Consider the following 23,463-nt stretch of genomic DNA (forward strand, 5'->3'; position numbering starts at 1 on the left):
AACAAGAGGCCCATTAGGATCGTGTTTCTGTGTGTGTACTCACACTTGGCCCAGTAGCCTCGCACCATGCCTGAGCAGGATTATCCCTCCTCCCACTCCCCGCTGGTCTGCGGTCACATTGCACTTAACATTTCGGGCCCCACCGCACTTGCGTCATCTTTGTATAACTTTTTGTGTTGAAGTGAAAATAGGAAACGCGCAATCGTACAGCACAGTGGAGTTTATGACTAATGTCCTTATATTGTGGCTTATTTGGGGTTGTTTTGGGCATGATGACAAACAGCCCTCATATAGATTTATCGAGTATGTAATGCAGCTATTTTTACTTATACGTGCTGCATGTATAAGAAAACAGTCCCACGTTTTACTAAATATCTAAGATTTTTGTGTTTTGCATCCAGCTGTTCCTAGACACTCTCATCAGCAGAAATTTCCAGCAAACACTGCACCTCTGCTGCAGACTAAATTGCCAGTTGCATCCTTGATGTGTCTCTAACACTGTGATGTGTATGAGTATGTGTATGAGTATGAGCATTGGTGCCTGTAATGCTGTGATGTGTAAAGGTACAGTATGTGTATGAGTATGCCTATTGGTGTCTGTAACGCTGTGATCTGTATAGGTACAGTATGTGTATGAGTATGCCTATTGGTGCCTGTAATGCTGTGATGTGTATAGGTACAGTATGTATATGAGTATGCCTATTGGTGCCTGTATCGCTGTGATGTGTATAGGTACAGTATGTATATGAGTATGCCTATTGGTGCCTGTAACACTGTGATGTGTATGGGTACAGTATGTATATGAGTATGCCTATTGGTGCCTGTAACGCTGTGATGTGTATAGGTACAGTATGTGTATGAGTATGCCTATTGGTGCCTGTAACGCTGTGAAGTGTATAGGTACAGTATGTGTATGATTATGCCTATTGGTGCCTGTAACGCTGTGATGTGTATAGGTACAGTATGTATATGAGTATGCCTATTGGTGCCTGTAACGCTGTGATGTGTATAGGTACAGTATGTGTATGAGTATGCCTATTGGTGCCTGTAATGCTGTGATGTGTATAGGTACAGTATGTGTATGATTATGCCTATTGGTGCCTGTAACGCTGTGATGTGTATAGGTACAGTATGTGTATGATTATGCCTATTGGTGCCTGTAACGCTGTGATGTGTATAGGTACAGTATGTATATGAGTATGCCTATTGGTGCCTGTAACGCTGTGATGTGTTTAGGTACAGTATGTATATGAGTATGCCTATTGGTGCCTGTAACGCTGTGATGTGTATAGGTACAGTATGTGTATGATTATGCCTATTGGTGCCTGTAACGCTGTGATGTGAATGGGTACAGTATGTGTATGAGTATGCCTATTGGTGCCTGTAACGCTGTGATGTGTATAGGTACAGTATGTGTATGAGTATGCCTATTGGTGCCTGTAACGCTGTGATGTGTATGGGTACAGTATGTGTATGAGTATGTCTATTGGTGTCTGTAACACTGTGATGTGTATAGGTACAGTATGTATATGAGTATGCCTATTGGTGCCTGTAACGCTGTGATGTGTATAGGTACAGTGTGTATATGAGTATGCCTATTGGTGCCTGTAACGCTGTGATGTGTATAGGTACAGTATGTGTATGAGTATGCCTATTGGTGCCTGTAATGCTGTGATGTGTATGGGTACAGTATGTATATGAGTATGCCTATTGGTGCCTGTAACGCTGTGATGTGTATAGGTACAGTATGTATATGAGTATGCCTATTGGTGCCTGTAACGCTGTGATGTGTATAGGTACAGTATGTATATGAGTATGCCTATTGGTGCCTGTAACGCTGTGATGTGTATAGGTACAGTATGTATATGAGTATGCCTATTGGTGCCTGTAATGCTGTGATGTGTATAGGTACAGTATGTATATGAGTATGCCTATTGGTGCCTGTATCGCTGTGATGTGTTTAGGTACAGTATGTATATGAGTATGCCTATTGCTGTCTCTAATCCAGACCCTAATGGTGTCTAGGGGGGCAGCGTGTGGCTCAGTGGCACTGAGTGTGCAGCTCAGAGGCAGACATCCCTCCTTCATCAGCTTGAGGCCTGAGGTCAGTCTCACCTTCTGTGTCATATTTTGGTTTTATTTTATCTGTATCCATTCCTCACTGGAATACCAGGGTCTCTCTCTGCTGTGCTTTCCTTACAACTTTGCTATTTGTTTTTGTAGCACTCAATATATTAGCCCCACAATACAGTTCAGATCTGCTATTCCCAAATTAATTTAATTTTAACATAACTTTTTAAATGTGTTGCTTATTGTACATTTCAATTATTTTTTATTATCTTATTTCTTGTATGCATGTTTCCATGTAATTTTATTTATATACTTTACTGTGAATGGAGAACTTGCTAATCAGTTCTCTCTAGCCTGGAAAGCACTTTGGGTCAATTCCTGTTGATTTTAAATACGCTCTACAAATAAATGACTTGCATATGGCTGCCCTCTAATGGATAAACAAAATTCAGCTACTCAAGTCAATATTAATACATTTAACCTTAGTATGTTTTATGGCATTACTGTGAGGCTTGACTGTATTTCCCTCCTCAATGATCAGTTTAATCTAGCTGGTGAAGCTGAAGGCAGAGATGGAAATTAGTTTAGTCGTGACTTCAGAAGTTACCCTGACAAGGGATTCTGTAAAATCAGAGATAGAGCTGATGGTTGGGCTGGTCATCGCCTGCTCCTTCTGACTGATGTAGGTCTGAATGTAAAGTTTCAAACTGATTAATAGGTATTAATCTGTTTTCTAATGTTCACACAAAAATAGCTTTTACAATGTGATTCTGCATTTGATTCCTCCTTGACTGGGGGGTAAAGAGAAATAACTAGCAAGAGAGACAGAGAGAAACTTTTCAAAGTTGAACTGATTGTCCAAAGCCTTTTTGTTGTCAAATTTTAAATCATCTATTACTCACTGTAATCCTTTCTATACCCACCTCTGTATGACTTCACAGAGCATCACTGCCAAAGAGTATTCTTAAATAAACTTCAGCTGGTACAAAATGCGGCAGCCAGAGTTCTCACAAACACTAAAAAATTTGATCACATCACCCTAGTCTTGTGGGGAAGATGGTGGCGCAGGAGGTAGTGCTATCGTTCGGCAACTGAAAGGTTGCAGGTTCGAGCCCTGGTTCCTCCTGACCCCATCAAAGTGTCCTTGAGCAAGACACTGAACCCCAAATTGCTCCCGGTGTGCAGGTTGGCACCTTGCATGGCAGCCTCTGCCACCGGTGTATGAATGTGTGTATGGATGGGTGAATGTGAGGCATAAATTGTAAAGTGCTTTGAGTACTCGTAAGAGTAGAAAAGCGCTATATAAATGCATTCCATTTACCAACAAAATAAGAGGGTTGCAGGTGAAAAAATTGAATGTAAAATTTGACAATTCAGGTTTTCAGCACCATGGACAGCAGCCTACTGTTGCTTAAAAGGCATTATTATGCTCACTTTCAGTTTATAATTTTATATTTATGATCTACTAGAATAGAGTATGCATGCTTCAGTGTTCAGAAAGCACATATTGTTTTCTCATAATGCACATCTCTATTCACCCTCTGTCTAATCCCTCCCCCAATGAGTCCAGTATGGTTTGATTGGTCGGTTTACCCTTCATTCCCCTGTCTTTCAGTCTGCAGACAGATCCTTGCAGGTAGGCAGACAATAAGGATTGTGTTATGAGGTGACCTCATCATGTCATGGAAGTAAGGGCTGGAATTACAATGAGGTGTTTTAGGCAGATGAGAGATGAGTGGTTTCTGTGCTGAGAGTTACTCCCTTTGCTATGTACTTTGCATCTAAAGACTTTGCAGACCGTTTACATGCAGCTGAAGCCATATAACACACTAATAGAAAGGGAAAAGCATAATAGGTCCCATTTACTGAGTGTTACAGCAATATGCAATATATTATTTTATATATAAATTTCTTTTGATGTTGACCAGAAGTTATGTGATACCTCCCCCCCCAACTTATCAGATAAGTAAGAGCTGCTGTCAGCTGAGACAAGCTGGTGTGATTCGTTTCAATTCAATATTATTCGTGTCGCGCATTTTCACAACATTACATTGTCTCAAAGCACTTTACCTTATCCCTGCCCAAAGCCCACAGAGAGCAAGCCAGTGGCAAGGAAAATCTCCCTAGAAGGAAGAAACCTTGGGAGGAACCAGATTCAAAGGGGAAGTCCATCCTGCAAGTGCTGGCAGAGGAAGTGATATGAGCAAAATGGCAAAGTCCCAGTTCACACTGTCCATATTTTAAGATTAAAATGAGTAAAAAGTGGGCGGTCCTGATTTCGTGTCTTACATCACACTGCAAGATGGTCACTGATTGGTGGGCTCTGAGAGGAAGCTGTGATCTGAAAACCACAAACCATTTACATTTCATTTTGAAATATTTAAAAAATATTAATTCAATCAGAATATTTATTAAATAAAAATAATTACGAAAATACATTAAATATATATTTAAGAATTAATAAGCAACGCAATAAGACTTTTACTTTCACTAATTAATAAACCAATATTAAACTTTGACCAGCAGGTGGCAGCAAAGCACGTGTGAAGAAGAGGCCATCAGCGGTACAAAGCACTGGCTGTACAGGTTCCAACACTGCAGACAAACCTCCCTGTTTAACTGACTCCTATGGTATGACTAGACAGATTGAGCAGGGCCGCATGAGAGAGGTCTCACTGCAGTTAGTGTAACCATTTATTTTACAACTCATCTGTCTCATTCTGCTTCATAAAGGTCACACCCCACTTCCAGCTTCCTCTGACGCAAGGAGATTCGTGCACAAATGGCTACAGCTTAAACTGAAACAATAATGATATATAAAAAGACATTTCATACAAACACAGCATAACCTTGCTGATAAAGCCTTGCGGTTTGTGCATTTATTTACACTAATAGTGGGTGTATGCTAATTATATTAACAGGATTAATAAGCGTGTATACTTAATCAGAATTCCCTAAGACCCGTGCTTTGTATCGGCCCCTCCCATTTTGACAACAACAAACTACATGTCACTGCAGGGCTTTAGAGACTAACTACTCCAATAATTGCGTAGTGATATTGAAGATAGTCATCGACTACGCCCACTAATCATGGCAGCCTTAATACATATATCAACAAAAGTTTTAATACGTATTGTCTCTGTTTACGTGATAACGAAGACCTAAATATATATTTGCTTTAAATATGTGACTCATGTTACAGAAAATATAAGTAAACCATGAGGACAGAAAAGTCGCGGAATAACAGGAATGACCGACATATAGTGCCAAACAGACAAGGTGCAAAGACTGTACTCATAGTACAAACAAAGTAAACGTAGTGCACTATGTAGGGTAAGTTGTACATTTGTTTGCACTTTGCAGCTTACCTTGCGTTGACTCTTTGTAGTACGGTCCCCACGACGGTGGTGGAAATATAAGGGGCTGGTTATCAGAGGGCATGGATTTTGTGGCAGTTTCTATATTGGCGTTGCTGGTGGAGGGAGCTGCATTTGAGGGTTTGTATTCAGCAATGGCTTGAATGCCCTGTGTATTAAGGCGAACTCGCGGACGATTACATCTCTCACACAGCATAGAATTAATAAGACTTGTTCACTGTCCTCCAGTTACTGTAATATTCTGGGAAGTTGTGATTGTTCAACTCCACTGCGCACAGTTAGGAGCAACTCCAACTCCACCTAGCAAACATACGTACGAGGTGATTGAGGTATGGAATGATTCTGACCCTGTATGGACGAATCATCCCCAAATTCTATTGCGTCCATGATTCACCCATATCATTGTGCCAAGGTTGAGCAGCACAACATGTTTTTCTAAGCCTCAGATCACAAGACCAGAGGATAGTGAGGATAGCTGAGAAGATCATTAGAGTCTCTCTTCCCTCCGTCATGGACATTCACATCACACGCTCCATCCGCAAAGCCACCAACATTGTGGATGACCCCACCCACCCCTCACATTATCTTTTCACCCTCCTAGCGTCTGGAAAAGCATTCAGGCCTTCACACCCAGACTCAGAAACATGGAGTCAGACTACTGAACTCTCAGGGACTGATCTGATACCACACACACACACACACAAACAGGTCTGTAATTATATCTTCGTGGGGACTCACCATTCATTTCTATGGGGAAAACTGTAATCCCAACATGACAACCTTAACCTCTACCCAGCCCTAACCTTAACCATAAGTAACCAAACCAAATACAAGACTTCTGGCATCTTTAGTTTTTTATTGTATTGACAGATCTTTGTGGGGACCTGAAAAATACCCCCAAAGCATCAAAATAACAGGTTTTTATCACATTGCGGGGGACATTTGGTCCCCACCATGTAATATAAACCTAATCCACACACACAAACAGACACACACACACACATGTGCGTGCACACACACACACACACAGATTAGGTATCTGAGTCTTTGTGGGGATTCTCCATTCATTTTTATGGGCATAACCCCAATCCTAACTATGGCAATCTTAATCCTTAATCCCTACAGTAGTAAGCAAGAAGTAACAGTAAGTAACCAAACAAAATACAAGACTTTTGGAATTATTATTCCTTTGATTGCATTCACAGAATTTTATAAAACTGAGTCAGTTTTTTCTTTTGGGGACCAAAAACATGTCCCTACAAAGTCAAATTAACGTGTTTTTATAACACTGTGGGGACATTTGGTCCCCACAACATAATATATACAGTACATGACCACCCACCCAAACACACATAGACACACACACACACACACACACACACAGAGACTGGCTTACCTATATAATCTATAGATTCTTGAATGAAATATCTGCAAAGCAGCTATTATGGCATGGCCTTAGGTTTGAACATGCAGTTTTTAAGGACACTGCACTAACTATAAACGAAACACTGCACTAATTCTAAAATGGTTTTATGTGAACTTTATTTAACATAGAATAAAAAAGAAATCAAACCAAAATTTAGTCTCTCGAAAAACTTGTATATGACATATCTTCGAAATTTAAAATACCAGGATACAGAATTTGAATAACAAGAACTATAGTCTTCCTTCTCAAAAGCGTGAACAACTATCTGAAGACCTACTAGTTCCTGAATTGTTGATGTTGCCTATGAAATTCGCTGAGAGTTGACGTCGCCCTACCAAAGTCGCAAAAATGCTAATTGCGTCAACCAGCTATGGAAATACAGCGGCGGTACACCCCCAATACAGTGGTATTACGCATTACCGTAATGCTGCCTAGCAAAAACATAATGTCATAAAAAAAATTACAGACAGACATTATAGACAGAGCTGCGTGGTTTCCTATTGACAAGTAGATATATGATTTGGGGACTGAAAGGCGGCTAGATATCCAATCACGCCCAGCTACAGTAAGCACAAACTGAAGATACTACTCCTGATTGGACTAGCTTCAAATTCGTCCCGCCCTGACAAAAAATTCTTTGTTTTCATTCGTTGAACATAATGTCAATACATATCTTCATACTATTCGACCAATTAAAACTCTCGGTGGTTTCCATAGAAACAAAATAATTGCAGTTTAAAGACAAACTTTCTGACAGAGAGATGGCGCAGAGGTGAGCAGCATCTCTTCTTATGTTTCTTGCTATTTCTTCAGATTATGTTTTGTTAGCATATTTAATTCTATATTTATTTTTATGTCCTGATATAGTACATGCAAATTTTGCGGCACAATATCGTTGAAATATATATATAATTAGTTGTTTAAACTGTAGATGCTGTGGCCATTATTCTAAATATGGTTGTTTACATTTAAATGGTAAGAGAATATATTTGTGTTAAACTTAAAAACAATAAGTCTTATGGTTGATATGATTGGTTATACTCATCCGGCCTGTGATAATGCATTTCATCTGAAGATGTTATTCTGAAAAGATCGCCTATACGTTTACTTTTTAAATGTCCCATGTTCTTGAAGTAAGATTAACTTTTTGCTAGGTTCGGTATCATGGTGATGTTATAGCGTATCGAAGCAGCGTCATAATTTCGCAAGCTTTACTGTATTGTGAAGCAGTTTTAGCAATTCGGTCGTTACTGCCGGAGTAGCCTCGACGCCACGAGCAGCTAATGAAGGCTCCATCTCTTTCCATAGGCATTCTTGATGAATAGCATTTAGGAAAGAAGTTGAAAAAATACCGTGCCTAGTTTGGCTTTGCGAGTATCACATATGGCTAGTTAATTATTAGTTCTTATTTATTCACCAGAATGAGAATTGCGAGAGCTGTTTCCTGGACCAACGACCAGTACTGGGGAGCCTGGGACCTGTGGGACGAGGTGATCGACTGGGGAGATAAGGAAGGTTTGGAGGAGTACTCACCAGCGACACCCCCCACTGTCCAGACTGGGGAGGTTATGGGGGGACTGGGAGGTGTGACTGACTGGTGTAAGGGAGGGGAGGGTATGAGCATGAAAGGCTCTGAGACTCTTCAGAGCAATTACGGCCTGACATCTGAAGAGTGGGAAATTTATAAGACGTACTACCTTCAGAAAAAGAAGAAGGTCAGGAAGAATAGGAGCACTCAGGGGATAGATGAGGTAAAGGGTGCGATTAGTGGGGAAAAGGTGGAGCTGGCAGAGAGGGAAAAACATGTGGGGGTGACCTCCAGTGTACAGGTGGAGGCCGCAGACCTGAATGTAGGCATTAATAAAATGCAAAATGGAAGCAAGGGGAAGCAAGGTGAGGTGGGGGTGAATGTGAAGGTGGTTAAGGTGGAGGGGGGGATAATTTCCCTGAAGGCAGAGGATACGAAAGGAAATGTGAAGGTGGAGGCTGTGCAAGTCCAAGTGTGTGAGTTTGGGCTTGCAGAAGTAAATTCTGGGGATGTAAATGTTGAGATTGTGGGGGTAGAAGTAGGGGAGGTAATTATTGAGGGTGCGGACATGGTGAGTGATGTAACCATATTGGAAATTATAGTAAATGATGTACTAGTTGAGATTATAAATAGAGAAGGAGGTCAGGAGGAAACTGGCGGTGTAGAGATAGATGTGGGTCAGGTAGAGATAGAAGAGGTAGAAGTGGTGGGGAATTAATATAAAAGTTGAGCGTGTAGAGCTCATTACATAGAGAAGAGCCAAAATACGAAAAAGATGAAGTTGTGGTTCTGCTGCTGCTGTTTAGGAAACATTAAATAATTGAAACAGTATCTAAGATAATAAATCAAGTATGATAAATTTTGAGATATGTGGAATGTTTCATAATAATGTTTAACGTTTATTAAGAAAAAAATGTATATTTCTAAGTAGATTTGTAAACTGCTCTTTAAAGTATTAATTTTCAGAATTCCAGAATTTCCAAAATCTCCAGGTAATTTAATTTGATTTCATTTTGTTTAAACTGCACACACATAAAAATGATTAGCCCTGTTATGTATTTGTGTTTTATTTATTGTTTATTTATTAAGCACCCTATCCCTCATGGATGGCATGTTGTACAGGTCACCTGTGTTCCCATAAACTTTAACTTGTCTTGCAGTCTTGTTCCCCCCACACCCTCTGCTTTTTCCCTTCCTCTGTTTCTATCTTCACTCCAGGTCCAAGACGTTTCCAGCCCACTGTCCTTGGGAAAAGCCACCATCCGTGGCCACCGCTCCGGTTTCTCTGGTTCCTGTTCCTGCCCCCGTCCATGTCCTTGCCCTGCAGGTTCCCCTTCACCCTCAGGTCCCAGGCTTGTGGTACCGACGGTGTCCCTCCCCGCCCTATGGTCCCGACAGCGCCCCACTGCCTTACCATCCTGGCGATGCCCACAGTGCCTCTCGGCCCCAACCCTGCCTTCCCCTTGGCTCGATCTGGCCCTACTGGCCTCCCGAGACCCAGCAGGGGCTCGTGTCCCAGGGTCAACGCCCTGCTTTCTGGGGACCAGCAGACCCCCTAGCTCAGTCCTGTCCCCTCCTGCCTCAGATAAGTTTTTGCCCCAAGGTCCTGTCCCACCTTTGTTCTCCCAAAGCCCATTTCCAGCTCACCCTGTAGCGCCCCCATGTTTGTTCGCTTACCCTGCCTCAGTTCCTGCCCCAGTGCCCTGTCCCACCTTGACTCCTCCTGGGCCCATGGTTCTCCCTTGTCTGTCTGTTCTTCAGCTGTCCACCCTGTGTTAGTCTGTGTGTCAGTTGTGCCCTGCGTTCCCTGTCTTTTCTGGTTTCTTGCCCGTGTTTGGTTCCTGTTAGTGCGGTGCCCCTGTCTGAGCATCATGTTTGCCCTGCTGTGTACCCAGTGTGTCTCTATGGTGTTCTGTTGTGTTTTCGTCTTGGTCCTAGTTCTCTCTTACCCGATCGTGATCCATTTCTTTACTCCTGCGTGGTCTTGTCCTGTCGGGTCAGCAGTCCATATGGCCCTTTGCCCCGCTTGTGTCCTCTATCTGGCCCCGTTAACGGCCGTTCTCGTCTTCCCCGGCTCCTGTAATCCACACGAAATGTTTCTTGTCCCGTGTTATCACTCGTCTGTGGACCTGTCCTGCTGTGTGATGTACGTTCTATCATCCTGGTTGTCCCTAGTCTGTCCCCAGTTCTCCTAGTGGTGTCCCATCTTGCCCCCAGAGTGCCCTGTGCTGGTGTTGCCCCTGCCTATCCTGGTCTGTCTCGTCCCCTAATGGTGTTCGGTCTCTGCGCCCTTGTCCCGCAGCAGTGCCCATCTGGTGTCTTGTCCTGCCCTCTTCCACTGTGTCTCCCATCTTAGTGTACGTATAGCCTGCTGTCTTCCCCGCTGTCCCATCTGCTCCCTCACATGTCCTGTAAAAAGTGTCCTTCAGTCCTGCGATCCTCAGTCCAGTCATTGATGTTGCTGCCTGCATGTGCTCCCCAGTGTGTCCTGTGTCTAGTGTTCTTGCCTGATCCTCCCTACCCTGTTTGGACCCCTTGTGGTCTGTTTCCTTTGCCCTTCCTGTAGTGTAGTTTTCTTTAATAAAGCCCCTTTTGCTTTTCCTCCATGCCTGTCTTAGCCTCTGTCCTTGCCCTCGACGTGACACCATTACAGTGTGACCAGGTAAATGCTGCTAGCTGGACACCATACTATTGTAAATGCTGCTGAAGGCTTACCTCAGTTTATCATTATTGTCATCGTCTTGAGAACAGCAGCAAAAAGTGGGAAAATGATTAAAAAGTAAAGAACACTGTTCTTCTTAAGGTAAAGTCATTATTGGAACTGAAATTAGAATAATGAAATACATTCAACAGAATGGTTGTCCATCCATCCATCTTCTGAAACTACTTTATCCCAACCAAGGTCACAGGGAGTCTATCCCAGGAACAATGGGCACAGACAGGGACCAACCCTGGGCAGTTGCCAACACACCTCAGGGCACACGCACACACAACTACAGGGCCAGTTTAGACTAATCAATCAACCTATCCTGCACACTTTTGGACCGTGGGAGGAAACTGGAGCCCCCAGTGAAAACTCACACGAACAGCGTGCAAACTCTACACAGATAGGACCCAGGACCAAACCCAGGACCTTCTCGCTGTGAGGCAGCAGCACTAACCACCGCGCCACCCTGTTGAAATGGTCGTTTGTAAAATAATACATTCAGGTTATGTTATTGTAGATCTGGAACGTGGTGTTAAAATATAGTGGTGAACTTAAGACTGCCCATTCAGTATCGCTGTTCTCCTAATGTTAGACACAACAATTTATATTAAATATTTTATATAAGACATCCGGAGGCTGCAGGGCATCGTCCAAGCAGCAGAGAAGCTCATTGGCTGCAGCCTCAACCTCAGTGATTCACTATCTGCCCCAAGAACAAAAAGGCGACCTGGCGAGATCATGCCGACCCCTCCCACCTCAGCCATAATCTCTTCCAAATTTTCTTTTATTCCCCTCAAAACTGCATTGTGGAAAAAAGGGATGAGTACAGATTGGGCAGCAACAAATATTTAACAGACATGGTGACAATGAGTGACTTTGCTATACAGCAGAGGGACAGTGTTTGCTGGAAATTTGGGCTGACAAGAGTATCCAGGAAAAACTTGATGCAACTCACAAAAACTCAAAAAAAAAAAAATATTTGGTAAAATATGGGTCTATCTTCTTATATGTGTAGCACGAATAAATAAAAATGCCTGTGTGGCATACTAGCATGGCTCTATATGATGGCCATGTGTCTGCGTGCCCAAAATGACTCCAAATCAGCCATAAAATTAGGACAGTAATCATGAGCTCCATTGTGCTGTGCAATAGCACTTTTCTTCCTTCATTTTTTTCAAAACAAAACATTGCACAGTGATGATGAAAGCATGCTCAGACCTGGAACGTTAAGCGCAATGTGGGCACAGGCGAGTTGGGGAGTGTGGAGGGGGGAACAATCATGCTCAGGCATGATATAAGGCAACCGGGCCAAATGTGAGTACACCCTAACACTGACCATTTGTCAGGCTGAGCTCTACCTGGGAGGGTCCTGGAGCAGCTACTGGAAGAGGTGGTGCAACTCTACTCACCTCATCCACCTGACAGACAACCTCAGTGCCTCAATACCTACACTGGAAGAGCAGCGTGCAAGGGAACAGCAGGCCATGAGATACAGACACCATCACGAACGGCTACATAGCCAAAGACTCCACTCGCTCACAGAGAGCGTCGCTTGTGATGAAACCCAGGGCTTCATGACGAAGCATTTGTGTTATTTGTGATTATAGCATTATGTGATGTTTCCTCTGTTTATGTTAAAGTTCAGTGGTCAGTTTAACAGATAAACCACACACAGTTCCTTAATAACTATATTTTATTCTTCAAAACAAATATAAAAATGATTATGAAAAAATATATATTCTGTGAGCTTGCTGGAAAACAGTTTGTCCAGCATGAGCCAGCCTCATCCAGAGGGCTACTCTCCTGCTGTCAGTCATCCATTGCCATGTCAGAGCCAGCCTCGTCCTGAGGGCTGCTCTCCTGCTGTCTGTCACCTTTTTCCAGCATGAGCCAGCCTCATCTAGAGGGCTGCTCTCCTGCTGTCCGTCATCCATTGCCATGTCTGAGCCTGCCTCGTCCAGAGGGCTGCTCTCCTGCTGTCCATCATCTAGTTCCAGGTCTGAGCCAGCCTCGTCCAGAGGGCTGCTCTCCTGCTGTCCGTCGTCTAGTTCCAGGTCTGAGCCAGCCTCGTCCAGAGGGCTGCTCTCCTGCTGTCCGTCGTCTAGTTCCAGGTCTGAGCCAGCCTCGTCCAGAGGGCTGCTCTCCTGCTGTCCGTCGTCTAGTTCCAGGTCTGAGCCAGCCTCGTCCAGAGGGCTGCTCTCCTGCTGTCCGTCGTCTAGTTCCAGGTCTGAGCCAGCCTCGTCCAGAGGGCTGCTCTCCTGCTGTCCGTCGTCTAGTTCCAGGTCTGAGCCAGCCTCGTCCAGAGGGCTGCTCTCCTGCTGTCTGTCATCCATTGCCATGTCTGAGCCTGCCTCGTCCAGAGGGCTGCTCTCCTGCTTTCTGTCATCCATTGCCATGTCTGAGCCAGCCTTGTCAAGTGGGCTGCTCTCCTGCTGTACGTTACCATCTTGTTTGGCAGCAGGGCAATCACTAGCCATCTCAATGCCGCCTTCAGCCATGGTAGCAGTGTCTGTATCTCTTGGCGTAGTCCTCCTCAGCTTCTTCCAGAACCTGAGAAGAGTGCCTTTCTTTTTTGGGCCCTGAACATTTTTTTGTTTAGGGCCCTGCACCTTTGTGCAACTTAAACCCATAATGAAATTATGCAAACGATATAGCTTAGATTCTCTTTCACCAGTGCTTCCTTTGAGAGAGTCTCTAAGAATGAAATGTGAAGGTGCAATTGCTTCTTATATAGAAAAATCTTCCTTCGATGACATCACTGACCAGTTCCGGAATTCTGTTCTGTTGACATCACAGAGGGCCCTCCATATAAGGCATTTGTCATTTCATTGTTTATACCAGTATAGGGTATGCTGATTGATTAAAAAAATAATATAAAATTATTATTTAAAAAAAAAATACCTGTGTGTTTAGAAAAATAATACCTGTGTGCGTGTGTGTGTTTTCCCTTATCCTACCAATACTATCCACATTATTACTTAAAAGCTTGTTTGACATCCTTTAATGCTGGTAGTTTTCAGTAACTTCAATTAAACATGAATTGTGTTAATATGATGAAACTAATATGGGGTCATTTTGACCCCAATATAATATAATTGAAATTATCACATGGTCATTTAAACTTCAACACTTTTAAGTATGTATTGACTTGAAAGTAGGGTGTCATGGAGGCTTAGCTGGTGGCCCTGTTGTCTGTCACCGATGGGTTTGGGGCTTTGAATCTCATCACTCCTTGGCAGGGGTGCCGTAATGGCAGGGGAAAGTTACAATGATTCCAAGGGCCCCTGAATGACAGGCGGCCTAAAAAATTGGGAGAATAGCTGGATTGGTCTGGACTGGGGGGCCCAATATGATATGCCTTCATGGGGCCCACAATCTCTAGCAATGCCCCTGCTGCTCGGTGTATGCATGAATGTTTTCCTGCAGACATTGTTTAGGCTAATTGGTGCATCTACAATTTCCCATAGTGTATGAGTGTGTGTGTATATGACCTGTGATGGACTAGCATCCTGCCCAGGATGTACCCCAGCCTTGTGCCCTGTGCTGCTTGGCACGAGCCCCAGGTGACTCTGCCCAGTACAAACAAACTGATGGTTGGGTGATTTTTCGGGTCTGGACGGCACAGAGGCTCAGGACACATAAGTTACATCACACCTTTGGGGGCTGGGAGTCAAAGATCACTTTTGCTCTGTGTGTGAGGTTTGCATGTTCTCCTAGTGTTATATGAATTTTCTCTGGATCCTCTGTTTTACTCCCAAGATTGAAAGAGGTGTACTTAGGTAAATTAGTGTCTCTAAATTGGCTTGTGTGTGTGGGCGTGTGTGCGCCCGGTAATGATCTTTGCGGTAATGATGCCGGTCCTTGTTTTTGCTGCTCCAAGCTCCCTCGCAGACAGAACATCATCTTACCGTAGGAACAGCAGTATCTCAAGTTGTTGACGGAGCACATGTGGAAATCTGTGGCTGCTGCATCTGTGTCTTCAAATTTAGTCCTTGATTCTGTGTGATACTTTAAATTAGGACCCTAGAAAACATTAATTGAACAAATAGTTCCATTTATTACAGTAGCATAAGTGGAAATTTGTGTTTTTAAAAGCACTAATCAAACCAGAAATAGCAAACAATGATGCGACATTATGAGGAATAAATTGACATACTCATAAAAAATTGGAATGATAAAAAAAAAAAAACACCAGATAGAGTGACAAAAATCCTCTCATTCAAGGCAGTAGGATGAGGGATTTACACACACACACACACACACACACACATACATATTGTACTGCCATTGTAATGAGATAATCAATTTATTTATTTATTTATTTACTTTATTTTTTACATATTTTGCATATTCACTTGCCAGTGCTTTTAATGTTGATCAGTGTGTGTGTGTCGGTGTCTGTTTGGCTTTGCACAGATCACATTTGTTGATCAAAATGTCCCCAAAGTTTGGTAAAACTCGAAACTTACTTTTGGTTAAGGTTAGAGCTGGGTGGGGGTTATGTGTCCCGTCAATAGGATTAGAGTCTTTTTTCACCCATAGAAATGAATGGAAGGTCCCCATTTAGATAGGTACACCAATATGTGTGTGTGTGTGTCTGCGTGTTTGTGTGTGTGAGCAGGTATACCTTACCTTATCGGGACACAATGTCCCCACAACATGATGATTACCTGTTTTTTTCCCTTATGGGGACCAATTTCCTGGTCCCCATCAGGAAAAACTCAATTTAATAAAAATCTATGACTCCAATGAGAAAAAAAAAATTCAACAACTGTAGTATTTTGCTTGGTTACTTATTTAGCATTTTTCCCATAAAAATGAATGAGCAGTGCCCAAAAACATATGATTACATGACTGTGTGTGTGTGTGTGTGTGTGTGTGGGACTGCATAGCCTTGGAAAGCCAACCTACTCTCAGGAGAGTCTAAGCCCAACTTTTTCACAGAGTTACTGGTTTAAAATATTCAGAAAAATTGAGGAAGCAAAAACTTCCAAATGGTGAACAATGTGGGAAGCTGTGGGCAGCTAAAACTGTCTGCAGGGGTCCATATATCACAGGAATCATCGGCACGACTCTGGAGCTGTGACATTTTAAAATGAGACCGTTATAGTCCCCCTTTTCTTAAAAAGCATTACGGAAAATCAGATCAGTGAGATTTTAAACAAGAACCCAGTGTCAAAGCTGCGGGAAATCAAAAGCCAGGCCTATGGCCACCGCTGATTGTGAATAGGACTTGGCTTCAGTAGACTTTCAAATATTTCTGCGTTTTTGAAGTTTTTCAAAATTAGTGAAATAGTATTTTATAATATTCTTTTCACTATCAAGTGTGAAGAATACTTCAGTTTGATCCGAAACGGTGAGTACAGTCCAGCTTGAGAAGTAATTCTTTTAGAGAAGCAGATTAATATGGTCAATAATTTTTTGAATATTACTTAAATATACTACGCTTCACTAACTGTATATATTGTGCGTAATTAATATGCAAAATATGAATGGCATATGAAAGGTGTATTGGCTCACTGGATGGCTTCATACCTCCACTCTGCATGTTTGCAGTTTGCACACTCATTTGTGAGGGAGCCTAATTGGGAGAGTCTTCGGTTTAAGACAGGTCATAAACGGCTGCTTGTCTTGTACCCTCAGATTCATAATGGATGTGAAAACGTGCATTGATTTCTTGGAGGAAAGACGAGAGGAGAAACTGAGGGAGATGGTGGATTTTATATTGCATGAATTAGAAGATTTAGAAAATTCAGCTTCTGAGCTGGAAATGGAAATCAAGGGGTTTTTGAGTAAGTGTACAGAAGAGATTGTTGCCATGAGAGAGAAAGAGAAGAAAGACAAGGCAGAGGAAGGAAGTGTGAAAGAAAACGAGAACATGAATGGAAGGATGAGGAGCATGGAGCCTAGGCAAAGGAGAGAGGAGAAGAAGAGGTGTAAAATAGGAGAACAGACAGAGATGGAGAGTGAGGAGGTCCACTCAAAAAAGAGGAAGGGATCAATGGAATTCCCATTGATAGTGACTAGAGGAGGAAAAAATGATGAGGAAGGGGATCAGCATATTGAAGGATGTCGTATTTCTTTATGTGTCACACTAACAAGGACATTTTTATTTCTGCTTTTCAGAGCTCTTCACCCTGGAAGCCATATAAACATGGTGCCTGTGGTTTCTGACCCACCTCCTCAAAGCGACGGCCTCTCTCCTGAGCCCTTAAATGATTTTTGTTTTTTACTTGTATTTAAATATATACATAATAAAACTTGCACCTCTGTGTTCTATGCTTCCTTGCTCACAGCCTTAACACGCTCTAAATAATCCTAAACTATATTTCAATGTTTAATTGGATTCAGCATGAACAGCCTCTACCATCCAGGCGCAAACAAATATGTAAAACATAGTATAGTGTGAACTTCTCCAACTTTCTTGATAAGAAACATGGTTCTTGTGGGAGTAACGCAAGTTTGCTGGGAGTGGTTGACCTAGTGAATAAATATAATGCAACAGCAAATAAATCGATGTGTAATTTACCTACAAAACATTCACTTATGTGCAATCAAACCAAATTAGTCGTAATAATGAAAACAGGCACAGCACTGTAATGTTAACATTACAACACAGAATAAATGGCTTAACGTAACAGGACAATATTAAGATAGCAAAAATGTATACAATAATATATGATGAATAATAAGCCAGCGATTTACTGTATGCTTTTACTTACCCGAGAATACACCAAGATACTTTGCCCACACTTTCCCCTCTACAGTTCATACCACAATGTTTATTATATTTTAGAGTAAAAATAAACAAAATATTAACACAAGCCAGATGCCATCCAAATTTCATCAAATTTTATCAACAAAGTTTAAAAAAACATAACAAAAATGTTAAGTACCCAGACAGAGTGATGGAATGAAATGAATCTGCACGTGGTGAAAGGTCATGTGACTGTATCGCAATAATTATAATATCAGATTAAACAGACAATTATGCAATTATTATTAATCTGAATAACTTTTAGTTTTGCTGATTTCACCATGATATGTTGCTATTTAGTACGGTTAAATGGAGTTTTAAACCCCTCTAAGGTACGAAATGACCCCAAAGAGTGTTTTAGGGTACTGCTTACTACAAAGTGTGCAAGAGTGTGTTCCAAGAGTGAGCAGAGCACTGCATCATGAGTCAAAGATCTGTTCACACCACTGCCTTGTTCTGTTCACATGCAGCTTTTGTTGTAGCTGCCAAATATCTGCACTAGCCCACATTGAAGGATTTGGTAACAGGTGTGGCTTCCCAAGTTATTCTTACCTTGCACCCAATCCCTCACTGTACACTAAGTGGGTATATAAAAATAAACAGATGAGTCTGAAACTCTTGCAGAAAATAATGTTAAAGCATTCATCGGTTTGTGTTTGTATAGTAATGTAAAACCTGTTATTTTGACAATGTGCGGACCACTTTATCAGTCCCCACAAGGGGAAACTAAGTTTTATAAAAATCCATGACTGCAATCAAAAAACTTTTCCTGTAGAAATGACATGAAAGTCCACACAAAGATATGAATACAAATGTGTGTGTGTGTTTTTTATTTCAAATTTCATAAAATGATGCCTTCCTTTGGCAGTATGTTTAAATAATCTGTCCCTTTTCAATAACTGAAGTTCATGCAAAATCCACTGAGAACCACACAGCCCTGTTTGAGCACCTGCCCTTTAGACCGTGTGAGTACCTCACTAGCAGAAGGACATGTAGAGAATGGCAACAAGTAGAAGCTTATGGCATAAAAAGCAAGAGTATATTGGTCGTCCAAGATTAAAGCCATCAGTGCTGCTCCTCAAGCAGTAATAACACTTTACATTAAAGGAGCCCCCCTCTCAACATTTCATTTGGACTATAGACAAATATATTTTAAGAGGTGCTTCTCATTGAATGAAGGTAAAGCTCAGTTTTCAGGGATTTTATTCACAGGCCACACTGAAGGAAGGTGACCCAGCTATATACACCCAGTATGCACTGGGCCACCTGCCTACTGTAGAGCCCTGTCCTTTTGTGCTCTTCCTTCCCGTGCTCAGATGACCTCCTGCCAGAGCAGAGCCCATCACAACCACAACACTTCACTCAGGTGTCCTACTCTGTGTCTGAACTCCAAGAAGCATGGGGACACTTGAGACGGAATGGAAGTCCATCTCACATACTGTAGGCTATTTACAGACACGGGTTCTCCTACCTGCTTGCTGAACCAAGCCAAAGCTAATGTTACCATCTTTTAATCAGCAGGAGTTTTCACCACAAGGGGCGCTAAAAGAACATAGAATGCTTGTGTGGTGCATTTGCTAGTGATTAACACTGCGAGCCATTCACTATTAGTAGAAGTCATAAAATTACGATTTTGCCATCATTTCTGTAATGCAATTCCCAGTAGGCACTTCTCCATAATCTGGACCCAGGATTCATTTTAAAAATGGAATTTAGAAAGCAGCACTTCACTTTGATGTAAATATAGCACTACGTGAATGCTGATTTAATAAACAAGGATGTTGATCAGAAGAGGAACAGAAGGGATAAATAAACTCACCTAGTACTTCAGTATCCCTGTCACTCACATGCAGTCCATTCAGCCAGGGATAATTCTCCTCTTCTATGTTCATTGTTGTCATAAGATCTCTTTCATTCTATCATCTGTATGATCGTGGAGGTCCTCTGTACATGTTTGTGTGCTTTGTTGAATTCTTATTTTTATACATAGTATTCTGTGAAGTGTTTCTCCTTTAATATTATGTACTTCATGTTTGGCATTGGACCACAAACAATTCTGGTATGTTGGTACATAATGGCAGTAAAGTTCTGATTCTGATTATCCTATGAACAGATGAAATATACACTGCTGGTTGTGGGATTACCCCAGGAACAATCAGAATACACATCACAGATCCTGGGATTAGAGATTATCCCATGTAGAGGTAGAATACATATAATGCTTACTGGGATTAGAGATTATCCCATGTAGAGGTAGAATACACATTAGATTAGATTAGATTAGATTAGAGATTACCCCATGAACAGGCAGAATATACATCACAGTACCTAGGTTTACAGATTATGAAAAGGCAGATATAGTGCTGATATATGGGAATCACCGCCAGTAGTGGGTAAAATTAGGACACGCAACAAGTGTACAGAAACAAGTCCTGATTTTCAGAAGCAAAGCGGGGCTCGTGAAGATGCATGACAGTCTGTCTCCTCCCTGTCTTTAATCACTTGAACACCCCTCCCCCACAAACCTGTTTGATGTATGGCTCATTAGAACATGTGACCAGGAGCAGATGGCCAAAGGGTGTCATAATGGGGGAAACGTGACCAAACAAACTGTTCCATATGGATGGTGTGACACGGAGCCAACACTAACATTTCAGCAAAGGCACCTGCTGACCTGTAACTGTTGACCTGTGAGGTTAGTTGACAATCGTCTCATTCAAAGTGGAAGTACATCTCTGCCAGGGTGATCAGGGGTATGGGAAGCCAGGGGACAGAAAGCAACCTGCCTGGGGGGGTGGAGTGGGATGCAGGTAGCATGGGCAGACACACAGAAATCTCACAGCGGCAAACATACAGCTTTCCTGCCCCATTGGAGCATGATGGATTTATTCATTAAAGTTATGCTGTCCGGATCAGTGACAGGAAATTAACAGAGGACAGCCCAGTGATACAGGCTTCTGAACACATAAACTAAATAAACAGTAGTAGAGTGAACCAAGACAGCATATGTGACATGTTTGTATTCACATCTTTGTGGGGACCCTCCATTCAACAGGAGGATTATGAACCAAGGCGGTGTCTTGGACTGTGACAGCACAGTAACAACTCAATGACACAGAATTCTGAACAGACAAACTTTATAAAAAGTAGGATATTCAACTAAGAGAATGAATCACTGTCTGAGACACTAACATCACAATGACATCACAGGCTTCAGATCACACATTAAATAAACATGGATATTCAAGAGAATGAATCACTGTCGGTGACAGCGACAGCACAGTAACATTAGAGGCTTCTGAACACAAGAACCAAATACAGCCTGGAACCTGCACAGTGGGGTGATTTGGGTTTCACTCCAGAAGGCAGATGCGTGCAGGGATGCTAATTCAAATGTTAGCCTGCTTGTCCTCAGCTCAGTGTCGTGCAGCAGGGCTCTGTGAAGGGACCTTATTCTCCAGAGTGGTTTTAAAGGGGACCGTGCTTCAGAAACTGTTCCCACCTGTCATTAAGGGACTGCAATCCTTACAGTCTCAAGCCAGATGCCTGGCAGTTTGTTGGAATTTTTATATTATTTTAATATCAGTTTGTACCTGGGAAGTAATTTGTAAGAAATTTAAAACCAAATAATCAGAATGTCAAACAAATAAAGAAAAGTAGCTAACAAGCTGTTGCTGCTGTTAAACACTCTAGAGATAGACTTATAGATACAGGCTGGGAGATACACTTAGACCGACAGACACAGGTTGAGAGATGCACTTGATTGATGGATTCTGGCTGGGAGATACACTTAGACCGACAGACACAGGTTGAGAGATGCACTTGATTGATGGATTCTGGCTGGGAGATACACTTAGACTGACAGACACAGGTTGAGAGATGCACTTGATTGATGGATTCTGGCTGGGAGATACACTTAGACTGACAGACACAGGTTGAGAGATGCACTTGATTGATGGATTCTGGCTGGGAGATACACTTAGACTGACAGACACAGGTTGAGAGATGCACTTGATTGATGGACTCTGGCTGGGAGATACACTTAGACTGACAGAAAACAGGTTGAGAGATGCACTTGATTGAAGGATTCTGGCTGGGAGATACACTTAGAGTGACAGACACAGGTTGAGAGATGCACTTAAATTAACAGTGACACAGAGATATTGAGGGGATCCACTCTTCAAACAGGATCTCTGTGCTCCAGTTGGGATCTATGGCCTCCAAGCACTCCGCTCTTACTGCAGCTCAGCCAGGCTGGGCTGGGCCCGGCGAGGGTGGCGGGGGCCACTCGCACTCGGCCTTCTGTATGAGGGAGATCTGAGTGATGTGGGGCCTCTGACAGCCGTTCTCTGTGTCCTGCTGTCCTGCCCGCCGGCAGCGTGTGTGACGGTAAAAGACCTGTTACAGCTAGTATGCATGGAGTGGGTCCTTGCTGAACCACAGGCAGGCCAGGCCTCGTTCCACATCAGTGTTGTGTGCAGACCTCCCTGTGAGCAAAAACAAATGGCTAATTTAACATGCGCTCTGACAGGCTCCTGAGGGCCAGTGGGCCCAGGGTTTGCTTGTCCTCCTCACAAGCTGGAACAGCCGGGAGCCCGATCTGGATGGGCCCACTGCCAGGCCTACAAGAGCCGGCACGCTCAGCCACAGGTGTGCGCCGTGGCACTAGCTACCTAACGGACCCAAACCTTCATCTATCAGCACCAAACTGAGGGCATCGGTGACCCAAAACACATCAGAACCATATATTCTGGGGAAGTCGGTATGCGAGGAAACGTACTGGACCAGTGAACACTCATCATCTCATCAGAGATCGATCAACCATGCTCTTCATGTGACACTATCATCAGTACATGTGGCAAAAAAATCCCAGGTGCCATTGTGGGTGTGGGCACTGCCCCCTGGTGTTCAGTGAGTGTGGGCTCGACATACCGACAGGCATGTTTGAGAGTCTGCCTAAATGAATTAATTTCCTCCTTTTTCAACAAAATCAACTCAATTAATTTGCTTAAGGAGCAAAACAGTTTTGAAAGGGTTCGATAATTTTACCTGGATAATGAAATATTTACCTGGATAATGAGAGAACAGCCAGGGAGGAACTCTGGTTGTCTACGATACATCTGTCCACATGGACGTAGATCCTAGCCAGATCACAGACTCCCTCTACAGCACTCAGCCAGGGGACCGCTCTTCCAGGGAATGCTGAGAACATGAGACCCAAGAGGCGTGTTTTGGACAGAACAGGAGCAGTCAGTCACTGGGTATAATCAGTGAGATTGATGTGCACACCCACCAGGGATATGCACACAGCACTGTGTGTTCCTGTGGAGGGCTGTCATTTCGGGCTCTGCTATTGTGAGTTCCTGTGTGGAAGAAGAGAAGCCTTCCAAAGCAACACAGCACGGCTCTGTGAGTCACTGAAGGCAGTGTTACCCAAGCACACTGCAGCTCAGCGGCTCCACACGTGTCTCCAGCCCAGAGCATGCTGGGACTGCATGCAGACGACTCATGCATAGAATCAGCCCTCAATTTCTGGCACAGGGGCTCCATTACCATCACGCCTTAGGGTGTTCTGGGAGAGTGAAACACAGGGTCGAC

This window comes from Paramormyrops kingsleyae, unplaced genomic scaffold, assembly GCF_048594095.1.
Source record: "Paramormyrops kingsleyae isolate MSU_618 unplaced genomic scaffold, PKINGS_0.4 ups71, whole genome shotgun sequence".
NCBI lineage: Eukaryota > Metazoa > Chordata > Actinopteri > Osteoglossiformes > Mormyridae > Paramormyrops > Paramormyrops kingsleyae.